The following is a 16,055-nucleotide window of genomic DNA, read 5'->3' as shown; positions in this document are numbered from 1 at the left end:
CTGAGAGGTCTGTGGTCAGTTTGAACTACAAAGTGAGTACCAAAGAGGTATGGTCTCAGCTTCTTCAGGGACCAAACCACAGCAAAGGCCTCCCTCTCAATGGCACTCCAACGCTGCTCCCTGGGGAGTAACCTCCTGCTAATGAAAGCAACAGGCTGGTCAAGGCCATCATCATTTGTTTGGGACAATCTGCCCCTATCCCATGTTCAGAGGCATCTGTCTGCACAATGAACTGCTTGGAGTAATCTGAAGCTTTTAGAACTGGTGCTGTGCACATTGCTTGTTTCAGGGTGTCAAAGGCCTGTTGGCATTCGACAGTCCAGTTTACCTTCTTGGGCATTTTCTTGGAGGTAAGTTCTGTGAGGGCTGTCACTATGGATCCATATCCCTTCACAAACCTCCTGTAGTACCCAGTCAAGCCAAGGAATGCCCTGACTTGAGTCTGGGTTTTTAGAGCTGCCCAGTCCAGAATAGTCTGGATCTTAGGCTGGAGTGGCTGAACTTGGCCTCCACCTACAAGGTGTCCCACGTAAACCACAGTTCTCTCGTAGGGGATTTCCATGTATAGTCATAAGCACTGAATAGTTCCGCGCGCCTGCGGGGAGCCCGGAGCACTGATGTGAAGTATATTCTTAAGTGCAGATACCAGCCCTTTGAAAAAAGGTCTGTCAAAAATCACTTAAGAATAACACTGTGCAGCCTATATGAACAGCTACACAGGCCAAATTGTTGAAAAGAAAACAGCTGTAGTGTAAATTCACATTCAAACACCTATTTATTCTAGAAATGTAATAAAAAATACATTCTCATACTTTATTTACACCTCTCATGAGAATAAAACAATGCAGGGCAGTGTAGCCCATAGGCTGCCATTATACAGAATGTAAATAGAGCTGTGCCTTTAAGAAAGTAAAATCTTCCTGTATCCCATCCTGCACAGCAAAAGGCAGTTGCCTCAGTTCTTTTTTCCGGCTCCTTCTGACAGGACCCTGAAGCATTGAGCTCTACTTCAAAAAGCTTTTTTGACAGAAAATTCTATTAAAACCTTTTGAATTTCAATTTCACTCGATGTTTTTAATATGGAGTGAACATTTGCTAACCTTTTCTGTCAAATTCTGACAGAAATTTAAGGTTTTTCTATTTTAGAATGCCTTCACTTTTTGATAAATGTCCTTCTTGTGGCAGAAAAAAGGCTAAAACAGACCCACACCAGGTCTGTATAATTTGCCTTCCATCCAGCCACAAACCTGACTCCTGTGACATCTGTAGAACTTTCTCCAGAAGAACCCTTCGTGATAGGGAGAAAATTCGACTTCAGGCAAGAGAGGACAGGAGAAGAAGTGGTCAATCTGCCACAGAGCGAGGAGAAGGTCAGTCTTCTACCAGGGCTCACCCTGTTTCCTCTGCAACTTCTGCCAGACCTGCTCATAAAAGGCATAGGTCTCCGACGACGTCGAGGGCATCGACGTCGAGGCCAGGAACGGCGCCGACATGCTCGCCGTCGAGGACCGGCTCAACGTCGAGAAAGAGGCATCGCTCGACGCCGGCAGCTGTTTCGCCGTCGAGACGGCGTGGACGCTCGCCGTCGAGAAGATCTGCGTCCGGGTCGCGTCGATGCGACGAGGACGATCGCCGTCGAGGGAGAGTGCTCGCCGTTGAAGACGGTTGCCGTCCTCACATCGACGTTGAGGAAGGTCGTCGTCGAGAGGATCTCAGCGACGAGGGGAATCAGCAAGAGGCACCCGCCGTCAACGTACTTCGACGTCGAGGAGTGTGTCGACGTCGAGGCGACAGTCAGAGGCCTAGAAGGGTTTATACCACTTCAGAATCCTCGGCCTCACTCATCCTACTTCCAGCTTCGCCTCAGCTCTCTCCTCAACAGCCGCCGTTGCCGCAGACACCAGTAACACTTACGGCTCCTCTTCCGGCTCCCCCTTCAGAGTCTGTTCCGGTGACTCCAGCGGAATCCATAAGACATTCCTCTAGACGTTCGTTTTCCTCTCGGCACCATCGACATGAGTCACTTCAGAGATCTTCACATTCACGTCATAGACATTCTTCTTCATCTACACGGGACCACTCTCCAACCCTGTCGGACTCACCGTCCCCGAGAGTGTCCCCCATAGATGACGTGAATACCTTCCAAGAAGCCCTAGTGCGCGGGGCGACCAAACTAAATATCCCGCTGGCGGTACCCGCCCCATCGACCTCAGTGATTTTCGAGACTTTACACCAGAGGACATCTTCAAGACCTTTACTTCCACTGGTCCCAGGTCTTCTTGAACCGGCAATGGATATTTTTCTGACACTGGCCCCAACGAAATCTGCTCCTTACAGACTTATTAAAAAGTATCGCCCACCGGAGCAAGACCCTCTATTCCTAAGGTCGGACCCGGTGCCGGACTCGGTGGTTATAGTAGCGGCAAAGAAATTACACTCTACATCACCGTCTTCCTCCTCGCCTCCGGACAAGGAGAGCAGAAAGATCGATGCCGCAGGCCGAAAAGTATGCTCTACCGCAGCCATCACAATGAAAGCAGCCAGTGCCACTGCTTTATTAGGAAGATATGATCGTGCTCTTTGGGACTCTATGCTGCAGTTTGCAGAGCACCTACCCAAGGACAAAAGGGAAGATTTCTTGGAGGTCGTGGGTGAGGGTGCCATGGTTTCCAACCAGGTGATAAGCGCTGCTGCCGATTCTTCGGTGCTGTCGGCACATAACTACGCTCATGGAGTAGCTTTAAGACGGCACGCATGGTTGCGATTGATATCTCTCAAACCAGAGGCACAGAAGAGAATTCAGAATTTACCATTCTCAGGCTCCACCTTGTTCGGCTCTCATGCCGATGACGAGATGTCAAGAATGAAGTCTGAGCTAGACACTTTAGAAGCGGTAGGCATCGAACGCCCAAAGGAACAACGAAAAGTACTCCGTCCCTACCAGCGAAGGCTATTCACCCACAGGTATCAGACACCACGCTGGATGTCCTCACGTCCTCAGCAGCAACAGCAGCATCAAAGGGCCTTCTCGACACAGAGAAAGTCGACAAGGGGTCTCTTCCACGCCGCAAACTCAGGCAACTCGCCAGGCTCCCGCGTCTAAGCCCTGAATCTTCGCTTCCCCCTCCTCCGTTATCCACTCCGGTAGGGGGAAGTATCTCAAATCATCTGGACGAGTGGCTACGCATCACTTCAGACGCCTGGGTATTGAATATTGTGCGAAATGGTTACGCTCTCAGATTCATCAGTCCTCCTCCATCTATTCCACCCAAACCAGCCAGCCACCACCTCGAAGCTCTTCAATTAGAAGTAGCTATTCTATTACAAAAAAGAGCAATAGAGCCCGTCCCGATCAACCAACGCGGGAAAGGGATTTATTCGAGGTATTTTCTAGTGCCAAAGAAGGACAAACAAGAGTTTCGTCCCATTCTAGACCTAAGGACAGCAAACAAGTGGATTAGCAAAGAGAAATTCAGGATGCTATCCTTGCACCAAATTTACCCGCAACTTCGTCAGGGCGACTGGCTCTGCGCGATAGACCTTCGCGACGCTTATTTTCACATTCCGGTGAGCAAGAAACATCGAAAATTCCTAAGGTTCACCGTCGGCAAAAGACATTACCAATTTGCGGTTCTACCCTTTGGCCTCAAATCAGCGCCGAGAACTTTTTCCAAATGCATGGCGGTGGTAACCGCGCATTTGAGGAAGCATCGAATATTTGTCTACCCCTATCTAGACGATTGGCTCATAAAGGCCTCCAACTATCTAGAGGCCCAACAACCTTTCAACTGGGCTCAACAGCTGCTCCAGAATCTCAGTCTTCAAGTCAATCTTCTCAAGTCCACAGCAACGCCTGTTCAGAGGCTGCATTACTTAGGGGCCATTATAGATACCAATCAAGGAAAGGTGTTTCCTTCAGAGGAACGACGATTATCGATTCTCCAAAAGTGCAAACAACTAGAGAGAACTCCACAGACCACTGCAAGAGTAATAGCATCTCTACTGGGCTCAATGGCGTCTTGAATCCACCTCGTTCCCAATGCTCGCCTCCATATGAGACCCTTACAGGAGTGCCTGGAGGATCAATGGTGTCAACTGATGGACGATTGGGAGAGCAGAGTCCTTCTTTCTCCCTACGCCCTACAGTCCCTCAAGTGGTGGTGTTCACCCAACAATCTCTTGGTGGGGATTCCTTTCCATCAACAGCCTCCAGCTCAAACCATCGTAACAGACGCATCGCTGCTCGGATGGGGAGCGCACATGGATCATCTTCGAGTCCAAGGCAAGTGGTCACAGAGAGAGAGTCTCTATCATATCAACCTGCTGGAGCTTCGCGCAGTCCATCTTGCGCTCAAGGCTTTCCTACCTTCTCTCAAAACGGAAACTCTCCTTCTCCGGACGGACAACGTGGCCACCATGTATTACGTAAACAAACAAGGAGGCACCAGGTCCAGGATATTATCCAGAGAGGCTCAGACAATCTGTCATTGGCTTCTAGCCAGGAACCCGTCGCTAGTGGCAACTCACCTGCCGGGCAGGCAGAATGTTCAAGCGGATGCTCTCAGCCACGTAATGGACGAGAACCACAAATGGGTATTACACGACGACGTCGTTCGTTCCATTTTCGCACTATGGGGTACCCCCTCTATAGACCTATTCGCAACCCCAGAAAACAAAAAATGCCAAAACTTCACCTCCAGATATTACCATCCAGGGGCACTGGGGAATGCCCTGTGGATAAGCTGGTCAGGAGCATTCCTTTACGCCTTTCCACCGCTTCCCCTGATACCGGCAGTCCTCCAGAAGCTATCCAATGCTCAATCCAAAATGATTCTAATTGCTCCAGAATGGCCACGCCAATGGTGGTTTCCAGACCTTCTTCACCGGTCGCTCAAGCCACACATCAGACTGCCTCATCGTCCGGACCTTCTCACGAAGTTCAGAGGGCAGATATCTCATCCCAACCTCTCATCGTTGAGTTTGGCAGCATGGCTCCTGAGTTAGTGCAATATGGACACTTGAACCTACCTCAGGACTGTATGGAAATCCTAAGAGAAGCAAAGCGCCCTTCTACACGATCGGCTTATGCATGCAAGTGGAAAAGATTCTGTGTGTGGAGTTTGGACAACAACTTTGACTCGGTATCCTGTGGAGAGGAAACTATCCTGCCATACTTGCTAAGTTTGGCAAAATCGGGTTTACAATTGACATCAATAAAAGTGCACTTGGCGGCTCTAACAGCATATAGAAAGAGCCCCTCTCAACCCTCCTTTTTTAGGATCCCAATTATCAAGGACTTCCTGGAGGGCTTAAAAAAGGTCTTCCCTCCCATTAGGAGGCCATCTCCTCCATGGGAACTGAATGTTGTCCTATCGCGTCTGATGCTACCTCCGTTCGAGCCAATACATAAAGCATCACTTCAACATCTCACGTGGAAAACTGCCTTTCTGGTTGCAATCACATCAGCGCGTAGGGTCAGCGAAATCCAGGCCCTTTGCGCTCAAGAACCCTACACGGTCTTTCATTCTGCGAAAGTAGTGATGAGGACGCATCAATTTTTTTTACCAAAAGTCGTTTCCGACTTTCATGTGAACCAAACCATTTCATTACCAACTTTCTTTCAAAATCCAACAACCCCTGCCGAGAGAACTCTGCATTCTCTGGATGTAAAGAGGGTTTTGAAATGTTACTTGGACAGGACAAAATGCTTGCGTAAATCACAGCAGCTCCTTGTTAACTATGGCCCAGTTAGAACAGGGTTGGGCACATCTAAGCAATCATTATCCAGGTGGATTGTTTCATGTATACTGTTGTGTTATCAATTCGCGAATAAATCTCTTGGTGGCAGGCCAAAAGCCCATTCTACTAGAGGGAAGGCAGCTACTGCGGCCTTAATGAAAAATATCCCTTTGGCAGAGATATGCAAGGCAGCCACTTGGAAATCCGTCCATACCTTTACACAGCATTACTGCCTTGTTACAGACGCTAGGGCAGATGCGCAGGTTGGACAGGCCTCGCTTAAGAATTTATTTGCATGATTCATGTTTTTCAGTATTATTCTGTCTACTCCACTGCGGTTATGGGGATGGGCTTGCTAGTCTATTCAGTGCTTATGACTATACATGGAAATCCCCTACGAGAGAAGGAATGGTTTCTTACCTGTAACTCCAGTTCTCTCATAGGGGTATTTCCATGATAGTCATAAGCAACCCTCCCTCCTCCCCGGTGGAGTTGACATAGAAAAAGTTGCCATAGTAGTATCGATGTTGGTACTCCAACGAATGTTTTGTTCCTTCATGTCAAGTTACAAGCCTTCAAAAAGAACTGAGGCAACTGCCTTTTGCTGTGCATGATGGGATACAGGAAGATTTTACTTTCTTAAAGGCACAGCTCTATTTACATTCTGTATAATGGCAGCCTATGGGCTACACTGCCCTGCATTGTTTTATTCTCATGAGAGGTGTAAATAAAGTATGAGAATGTATTTTTTATTACATTTCTAGAATAAATAGGTGTTTGAACGTGAATTTACACTACAGCTGTTTTCTTTTCAACAATTTGGCCTGTGTAGCTGTTCACATAGGCTGCACAGTGTTATTCTTAAGTGATTTTTGACAGACCTTTTTTCAAAGGGCTGGTATCTGCACTTAAGAATATACTTCACATCAGTGCAATATCGTCAAGATAAGCTGCACTAAAGGACTCCAAGCCAGCAAGGACTTGATTCACCAACCTTTGGAAGGTGGCAGGGGCATTCTTTAAACCAAAGGGCATAACAGTAAACTGATAATGCCCATCAGGTGTGGAGAATGCTGTCTTTTCTTTTGCTCCTGGTGCCATTTTGATTTGCCAGTACCCTGCTGTTGAGTCAAAGGTACTTAAGAATTTGGCAGCACCTAATGTATCAATCAGTTCATCAGCCCTTGGAATGGGATGGGCATCTGTCTTGGTGACAGAATTAAGTCCTCTGTAGTCCACACTAAACCTCATTTCTCTCTTTCCATCTTTGGTGTGCGGTTTGGGGACTAAGACCACAGGGCTAGCCCAGGGGCTGTCAGAGTGCTCAATAACTCCCAATTCCAGCATCTTGTGGACTTCCACCTTGATGCTTTCCTTAACTTGGTTAGACTGTCTGAAAATTTTGTTTTTGACAGGCATGCTGCCTCCTGTGTCCACATCATGGGTACACAGGTGTGTCTGACCAGGGGTTAGGGAAAAGAGCTCAGCAAATTGTTGCAGGACCTTCCTACAATCAGATTGCTGTTGGCTAGAGAGGGTGTCTGAATAGATCACTCCATCAACTGAGCCATCTTTAGGGTCTGATGAGAGGAGATCAGGGAGAGGTTCACTCTCAGCTTCCTGGTCCTCATCTGTTACCATTAACAGATTCACATCAGCCCTGTCATGGAAGAGCTTAAGGCGGTTCACATGGATCACCCTCTTGGGGCTCCTGCTAGTGCCTAGGTCCACCAGGTAGGTGATCGGACTCTTCTTTTCTAGCACTGGGTAAGGGCCACTCCATTTGTCCTGAAGTGCCCTGGGAGCCACAGGCTCCAGAACCCAGACTTTCTGGCCTGGTTGAAATTCAACCATTGCAGCCTTTAGGTCATACCAAAACTTCTGGCGCTGTTGGCTGGCCTCAAGGTTTTTACTTGCCTTTTCCATGTACTCTGCCATCCTTGAACGTAGGCCAAGTACATAGTCCACTATGTCTTGTTTAGGCTCATGAAGAGGTCTCTCCCAGCCTTCTTTCACAAGAGCTAGTGGTCCCCTTACAGGGTGGCCAAACAGAAGTTCAAAGGGTGAGAACCCTATTCCCTTCTGAGGCACCTCTCTGTAAGCGAAAAGCAGACATGGCAAGAGGACATCCTAGCTCCTTTTGAGTTTTTCAGGGAGCCCCATGATCATGCCTTTTAATGTCTTGTTTAATCTCTCAACAAGGCCATTAGTTTGTGGATGGTATGGTGTAGTGAATTTATAAGTCACTCCACACTCATTCCACATGTTTCAGGTATGCTGACATGAAGTTGGTACCTCTGTCAGACACCACCTCCTTAGGAAAACCCACGCTGGTAAAAATACCAATGAGGGCCTTGGCTACTGCAGGGGCAGTAGTCGACCTAAGGGGAGCAGCTTCAGGGTATCTAGTAGCATGATCCACTACTACTAGTATGTACATATTCCCTGAGGCTGTGGGAGGTTCAAGTGGACCCACTATGTCCACACCCACTCTTTCAAAGGGGACCCCCACCACTGGAAGTGGAATGAGGGGGGCCTTTGGGTGTCCACCTGTCTTACCACTGGCTTGACAGGTGGTACAGGAGACACAAAACTCCTTGACTTTCTGGGACATGTTGGGCCAGTAGAAGTGGTTGACTAGTCTCTCCCACGTCTTGGTTTGTCCCATATGCCCAGCAAGAGGAATATCATGGGCTAAGGTCAGTATGAACTCCCTAAACTCCTGAGGCACTACCACTCTCCTAGTGGCACCAGGTTTGGGATCTCTTGCCTCAGTGTAAAGGAGTCCATCTTCCCAATAGACCCTATGTGTTCCACTTTTCTTGCCATTGGACTCTTCAGCGGCTTGCTGCCTAAGGCCTTCAAGAGAGGGACAGGTTTATTGCCCCTTACACAACTGCTCCCTTGAGGGTCCCCCTGGGCCTAAGAGCTCTACCTGATAAGGTTCCAACTCCATAGGCTCAGTTCCCTCAGAGGGCAGAACTTCTTCCTGGGAAGAGGTTCTCTTTTTGTTGCTGTGTTGCAGCTGGTTTCCCAGTTGTCTTTCCTTTTCTCTTGGTAGGCTGGGCCCTTTTTCCAGGCTCCAACTCTACTTTTTCACCCTGAGCCTTGCACTGTGCCCTTGTCTTGACACACCAGTTCAGGGATACCCAGCATGGCTTTTCAATTCTACCTCAGCCCATGCCGAGGACTCCAGGTCATTTCCAAGCAAACAGTCTACTGGGATATTTGAGGAGACCACCACCTGTTTCAGGCCATTGACCCCTCCCCACTCTAAAGTTACCATACCGATGGGATGTACGTTAGTCTGATTGTCAGCATTGGTGACTGGATAAGTTTGTCCAGCCAGGTATTGACCAGGGGAAACCAGTTTCTCTGTCACCATGGTGACACTGGCACCTGTATCTCTCAGGCCTTCTACACTTGTCCCATTAATTAAGAGCTGCTGCCTGTATTTTTGCATGTTAGGAGGCCAGGCAGCCAGTGTGGCTAAATCCACATCACCCTCAGAGACTAATGTAGCTTCAGTGTGACACCTGATTTGCTCTGGGCACACTGTTGATCCCACTTGGAGACTAGCCATTCCAGTGTTCGCTGGAGTGGAGTTAGAAGTGTTACTTTTCTTGGGACAGGCCTTGTCCCCAGTTTGGTGTCCAGGCTGATTACAGCTCCGACACCAGACCTTTTTGGGATCAAAGTTTTTACCCTTGTACCCAAAATTGTTTTGTGAAGAGGCTCTGGGCCCACCCTCCTGTGCAGGTTTTTGGGGGCCTGAAGAAGACTTTACTATTTTTGTTTTTGGATGTCTCAACACTCTTCCCCTGTGGGGGCTTTGTGACCCCTTTCTTTTGGTCATCCCCTGTGGAAGTCTTGGTCACCCTAGTCTTGACCCAATGGTCCGCCTTCTTTCCCAATTCTTGGGGAGAAATTGGTCCTAGGTCTACCAGATGCTGATGCAGTTTATCATTTGAACAATTACTTAACAGGTGTTCTTTCACAAATAAATTGTACAGCCCATCATAATCATTTACACCACTGCCTTGAATCCAACCATCCAGTGTTTTCACTGAGTAGTCCACAAAATCAACCCAGGTCTGGCTCGAGGTTTTTTGAGCCCCCCTGAATCTAATTCTATACTCCTCAGTGGAGAATCCAAAGCCCTCAATCAGGGTTTCCTTCATGAGGTCATAAGATTCTGCATCTTTTCCAGATTGTGAGGAGTCTATCCCTACACTTTCCAGTGAACATTTCCCAAAGGAGAGCACCCCAGTGAGATCTGTTTACTTTTCTGGTTGCACAAGCCCTCTCAAAAGCTGTGAACCATTTGGTGAGGTCATCACCATCTTCATATTTAGTCACAATCCCTTTAGGGATTTTCAACGTGTCAGGAGAATCTCTGACCCTATTTAAGTTGCTGCCACCATAGATGGGACCAAAACCCATCTCTTGTCTTTCCCTTTCTATGGCTAGGAGCTGTCTCTCTAAAGCCAATCTTTTGGCCATCCTGGCTAACAGGAGGTCATCTTCAATGAGGCTATCCTCAGTGATTTCAGAGGTGCTGGCCCCTCCTGTGAGGGAAGCAGCATCTCTTACTATCACATTTGGAGTCAGGGATTGAGGGTCCCTGATCTCCCTAATTAGGACTGGAAGGCGGGAAGTCTCCTCCAAGTCACTATCATCATCCTCTGGGTTGTCATCCTCAGAGGGGTTGGCTTTTTCAAACTCTGCCAAAAGCTCCTGGAGCTGTTGTTTGGAGGGTCTTAAGCCAATTGGGATTTTCTTTATTTTGCAGAGAGACCTTAGCTCCCTCATCTTAAGATGGAGGTAAGGTGTGAGGTCGAGTTCCACCACATTCTCATCTGCACCAGGCATTATGTTTCTAAAAGTTGGAATACTTTTTAAGAATCTAAAACTAGTTCTAGAACCTAATTCAATCTTTCACAAAACTTTTAAACTCTAAAAGAAATGCTAACAGGGACTAACACAAGGCCCTAGCAGGACTTTTAAAAATTTAGAAAAATAGTTCAAATTGCAAAAATCAATTTCTAATGACAATTTTTGGAATTTGTCGTGTGATCAGGTATTGGCTGAGTAGTCCAGCAAATGCAAAGTCTTGTACCCCACAGCTGCCACCAATGTAGGAAGTTGGCTCTGTATGCACTATTTCAAAGTAAGGAATAGTATGCACAGAGTCCAAGGGTTCCCCTTAGAGGTAAGATAGTGGCAAAAAAGAGATAATACTAATGCTCTATTTTGTGGTAGTGTGGTCGAGCAGTAGGCTTATCAAAGGAGTAGTATTAAGCATTTGTTGTACACACACAGGCAATAAATGAGGAACACACACTCAGAGACAATTCCAGACCAATAGGTTTTTGTAGAGAAAAATATATTTTCTTAGTTTATTTTAAGAACCACAGGTTCAAATTTTACATGTAATACTTCAAATGAAAGGTACTGCAGGTAGGTACTTTAGGAACTTTGAATAATCAAAATAGCATATACAGTCTTCACATAAATCACATATAGCTATTTTAAAACTAGACAGTGCAATTTTCAACAGTTCCTGGGGGGAGTAAGAGTTAGTTAGTTTTTGCAGGTAAGTAAACCACCTACGGGGTTCAAGTTTGGGTCCAAAGTAGCCCACCGTTGGGGGTTCAGAACAACCCCAAAGTTACACCAGCAGCTCAGGGCTGGTAAGGTGCAGAGTTCAAAGTGGTGCCCAAAACGCATAGGCTTCAATGGAGAAGGGGGTGCCCCGGTTCCAGTCTGCCAGCAGGTAAGTACCCGCATCTTCGGAGGGCAGACCAGGGGGGTTTTGTAGGGCACCGGGGGACACACAAGTTAGCACAGAAAGTACACCCTCAGCAGCACGGGGCGGGTGCAGTGTGCCAACACGCGTCTGGTTTGTCGTTGAAATCAATGGGAGACCAAGGGGTCTCTTCAGCGATGCAGGCAGGCAAGGGGGGGGCTCCTCGGGGTAGCCACCACACCTGGGCAAGGGAGAGGGCCTCCTGGGGGTCACTCCTGCACTGGAGTTCCGATCTTTCAGGTACTGGGGGCTGCGGGTGCAGAGTCTTTTCCAGGCGTCGGGATCTGGGAGTCAGGCAGTTGCGGTCAGGGGGAGCCTCGGGATTCCCTCTGCAGGCGTCGCTGTGGGTGCTCAGGGGGGACAACTCTGGCTACTCACGGTCTCGTAGTCGCCGAGGAGTCCTCCCTAAAGGGTTGTTTCGCCACAAGTCGAGCCGGGGGCGTCGGGTGCAGAGTAGCAAGTCTCACGCTTCCGGCGGGAAACGCAAGTTGTTTTAAAGTTGCTCCTTTGAAACAAAGTTGCAGTCTTGGGTGAACAGAGCCGCTGTCCTCTGGAGTTTCTTGGTCCTTCTAGAGCAGGGCAGTCCTCTGAGGATTCAGAGGTCGCTGGTCCCTGGGGAAAGCGTCGCTGGAGCAGTGTCTTTAGAAGTGGGGAGACAGGCCAGTAGAGCTGGGGCCAAAGCAGTTGGTGTCTCCGTCTTCTCTGCAGGGTTTTTCAGCTTAGAAGTCCTCTTCTTCTTAGGTTGCAGGAATCTGAGTTCATAGGTTCAGGGGAGCCCTTAAATACTACATTTATTCACCGCCAGGTGTTACAGTTCCTGCAAGGGGGAGGTGATAAGCATCTCCACCCAGTACAGGCTTTGTTACTAGCCACAGTGACAAAGGCACTCTCCCTATGTGGCCACCAACATGTCTCGAGTGTGGCAGGCTGCTAAAACCAGTCAGCCTACACGGGTAGTTGGTTAGGGTTTCAGGGGCCACCTCTAAGGTGCCCTCTGGGGTGTATGTTCCAATAAAATGTATACTGGCATCAGTGTGCATTTATTGTGCTGAGAAGTTTGATACCAAACTTCCCAGTTTTCAGTGTAGCCATTAGGGTGCTGTGGAGTTAGTGTATGACAGACTACCAGACCATATACTCTTATGGCTACCCTGCACTTACAATGTCTAAGGTTTTGCTTAGACACTGTAGGGGCACAGTGCTCATGCACTGGTGCCCTCACCTATGGTATAGTGCACCCTGCCTTAGGGCTGTAAGGCCTGCTAGAGGGGTGACTTATCTATACTGCATAGGCAGTGTGAGGTTGGCATGGCACCCTGAGGGGAGTGCCATGTCGACTTACTCGTTTTGTCCTCACCAGCACACACAAGCTGGCAAGCAGTGTGCCTGTGCTGAGTGAGGGGTCCCCAGGGTGGCATAAGATATGCTGCAGCCCTTGGAGACCTTCCCTGGCATCAGGGCCCTTGGTACCAGGGGTACCAGTTACAAGGGACTTACCTGGATGCCAGGGTGTGCCAATTGTGAAAACAAAAGTACAGGTTAGGGAAAGAACACTGGTGATGGGGCCTGGTTAGCAGGCCTCAGCACACTTTCAAATCAAAACATAGCATCAGCAAAGGCAAAATGTCAGGGGGTAACCATGCCAAGGAGGCATTTCCTTACAATTGACTTCTGAAATGTTTTTCTTTTCCCGTCGTGATAGGGGTCGATCAGAGTTCAAGGCCTTTGCCAATTTGTTACTGGACGTTTTCGGCTGCTCTACAAAACTTGTGGGTGGAGTTGCTCTATAATCTTCACATTGGGGTGCATAGTTTAAGTGCCCAATTGACTCACGGGGACTGAGAGTTCATTCTGTTTGTTTTCACTAATGTCCCTTTGCGTGTCCTTACTGGTTGCTTCTTTCTTTGATGACACCATCTTTAATCTAGTCATTGAATTGCATTGCTCGCCCGGTTCTGTGTGTATATGGCCCCAAGTGAGACCTGTCATAAGATTATTGCCTCCATGTTTCAGTTGTCTCAATCAGATGTCTCGCCTACAGATCCAGTACTGGGCTCAGCAGGATTTTAGTGATTCACTACAGTTGTCAGCAACTCTGGAAGTGTGGCTAATTTAACTTTTATATCTTTTTTTCTTTTCTGCCCACTCTGGGGCTTGGAAGCCCAGGCCCCACGCTGCCTGCATGCACCTCAGAGTCTCACACCTCTTCCTGCGTCACTCCATCCATTAGGGGCTACATGGTTTCCCCTCTCTGTTCTTAGTGCCAGCCTGTCTACCTCAACAGTGAAGTCAAACCCCTCAACCAGTGTCCCACATTTGCTCTTCAAAAGTTGTTTCATTTTTGAAGCCTGTCTTTAGGGCCAACACATTTGTGGCTTCCCGCAGGAGGGTGGGATACCTCGCTGGCCTACATTCCTTCATTGTTCTCCTTCCTGAGAGTCGTTGGCACGTCAGCAGGGAAGAAAGCTGTATTGTGGAGCAGGCTCCACATGTGCCCAGGATGGCACAGGGGTTTTAAAAGAAAGAAATGGTAGCTTTGCTAAAGCTGCACACTGCAACAAGTTACATAAATTTCGACTTGTGTTACAAGTCGGGTTCAATTTAACGAGTTGATACCTTGAAGTGCCCACTTTGGTCGCATCTTTCAGGAGTTAGCACAGCTAAGGGGTCAGCATGTAACCCTGTACTCGTCAACTGGGTGACTAAGTCTTTCGTCTGTAAAACACTAGCTTTGCGTATTTACTGCCAGGTCATGTAAAGTACTTGTCCTGCCGATGTCACATGTCTCACCCTGCCTTTAGGGCTCGGTAGGCCTACATGAGGGCTGACATGCAGTTATGTACACCAGGCTAGCTTGAATCCAGTGTCACAGTGAGCCCGGACTAATAGAAATAGTGTGGCAAATAAAAAAAATATATATATTGATTTAGGCCAAGATCTGTGACTGGGGGTGAATGTTTGATATTGTTCAGCATGCTGTCCATCATATGTTGTTTTTGCATGTCAGTAAGTGGGAAGGGTATGCCCAGATGAGGGTTCGTGCTCTCTATACCACTAAATTGAAGACAGGTGATACCCCAAAACCGGTCCCAGATGCTTGTTCCAGTTCAGGGAGGACCTGGCCTGGCAGTCCAGGCTGGAGTGTTCCCATGGTGAGCAGGGTCAAGACTGATTTGTATATGTCTGGTCCAAACTGGAATGGCGTGGCAAGCAAAAAACAATAGATTTAGGCCAAGATCTGTGACTGAGGATCAAGGTTTGATATTGTTCAGCATTTTGTCCATCATTTGTTCTTTTTGCATTTCCAATTGGGTACTGCCAATTCAACATACATTTTGTGATCAGGGCACTGAGTTCTGGTTAGCAGGCATCAGTGCACTTTAGCAGTTCAAAAACCAGCAGCAGCAGTCGAAAATCTTGGGGGTGACCATACAAAAAGAAGCATTTCCTTACAACCCTCATTAAGGTGAAAGCACTGAGGGTTGGTGCTGTTGGCGGGCTAATGCTAACTAGCCTACTGGAGCTTTAGGCAGCCAATTTGACTTTTAAAAAGCTTCATTTTATGTATGTTTTTCAAAATGTAACAACATTAATTTATATTTTAAAGAACACTAAAAGCAGTGATTGGATAAGATACAGAAATTATTCTAACTAAGTTAGCAAAAATAGTACTTTAATTGCACTTTCGTTTTTCTCATAGGATCAAGTAAACTTCGAAACAGTTAACGTAGCATTTGGGGTCAAGTCACTATGTTAACATGCCAAAATAACATTCTTACTTATTCTACTTTTAAACACTAGGCACCATACCTTGTAGGACAAAAATGCATTAGGGTGGCGGATTTCACTGTAAAATTAGAGATCCGGCAAGTTAAAAGTGGTTATTTGGACAGGTTTGCCTGAAGGTTTAAAAGCTGCAGCAGTGAGGCTACACAAATAGGCTCCAAGTAATGTTTTTCTGATTCCTTTCCCAGGAAGATTAAATACGCTAGTTTCGGGATTAGCCAATTTTACAATGTTTTAGGAAGTCAGAGCACATACAATGAGGACTGGACACCAGTGCCCCAATGTGCTATTTAAAAAGCAGAAATACCAGCCATCTAAAACAGGGGTTATCACACAAAGAAGGATTTCATCACACCCGGTAAGTGTTACCTAGAGGCAGAATGGGACAGTGACATAATTTAAGGCCTTGTAAGAAACTGATAACTATTTCCACTTCCCAAAATTTATTTTCGCCCGCTTTCAAATCAGAACCAAACAGGTTAAAAAATAAATAAATAAAAAAAACAAGACAGTCCGTATGCCATAAGAAGGCCTACAGCTAGTCTCTATTTTGGGGCTGCACATGCAGAATCACAGATCAATGGAAAAGGAGGTGTGTAAAACACACATAGGAAGAAAATATACAAAATAAACATGCCAAGGGATGGTGTCAATTTCCATATGCTAGAAATAAAGCCCAAGAAAGCGGTGCTCTTGTCAGATTACCTTTAAAACATGTTGA

Source organism: Pleurodeles waltl, chromosome 8 (genome assembly GCF_031143425.1).
Source record: "Pleurodeles waltl isolate 20211129_DDA chromosome 8, aPleWal1.hap1.20221129, whole genome shotgun sequence".
NCBI lineage: Eukaryota > Metazoa > Chordata > Amphibia > Caudata > Salamandridae > Pleurodeles > Pleurodeles waltl.
Note: the sequence above shows the minus strand (reverse complement) of the source record.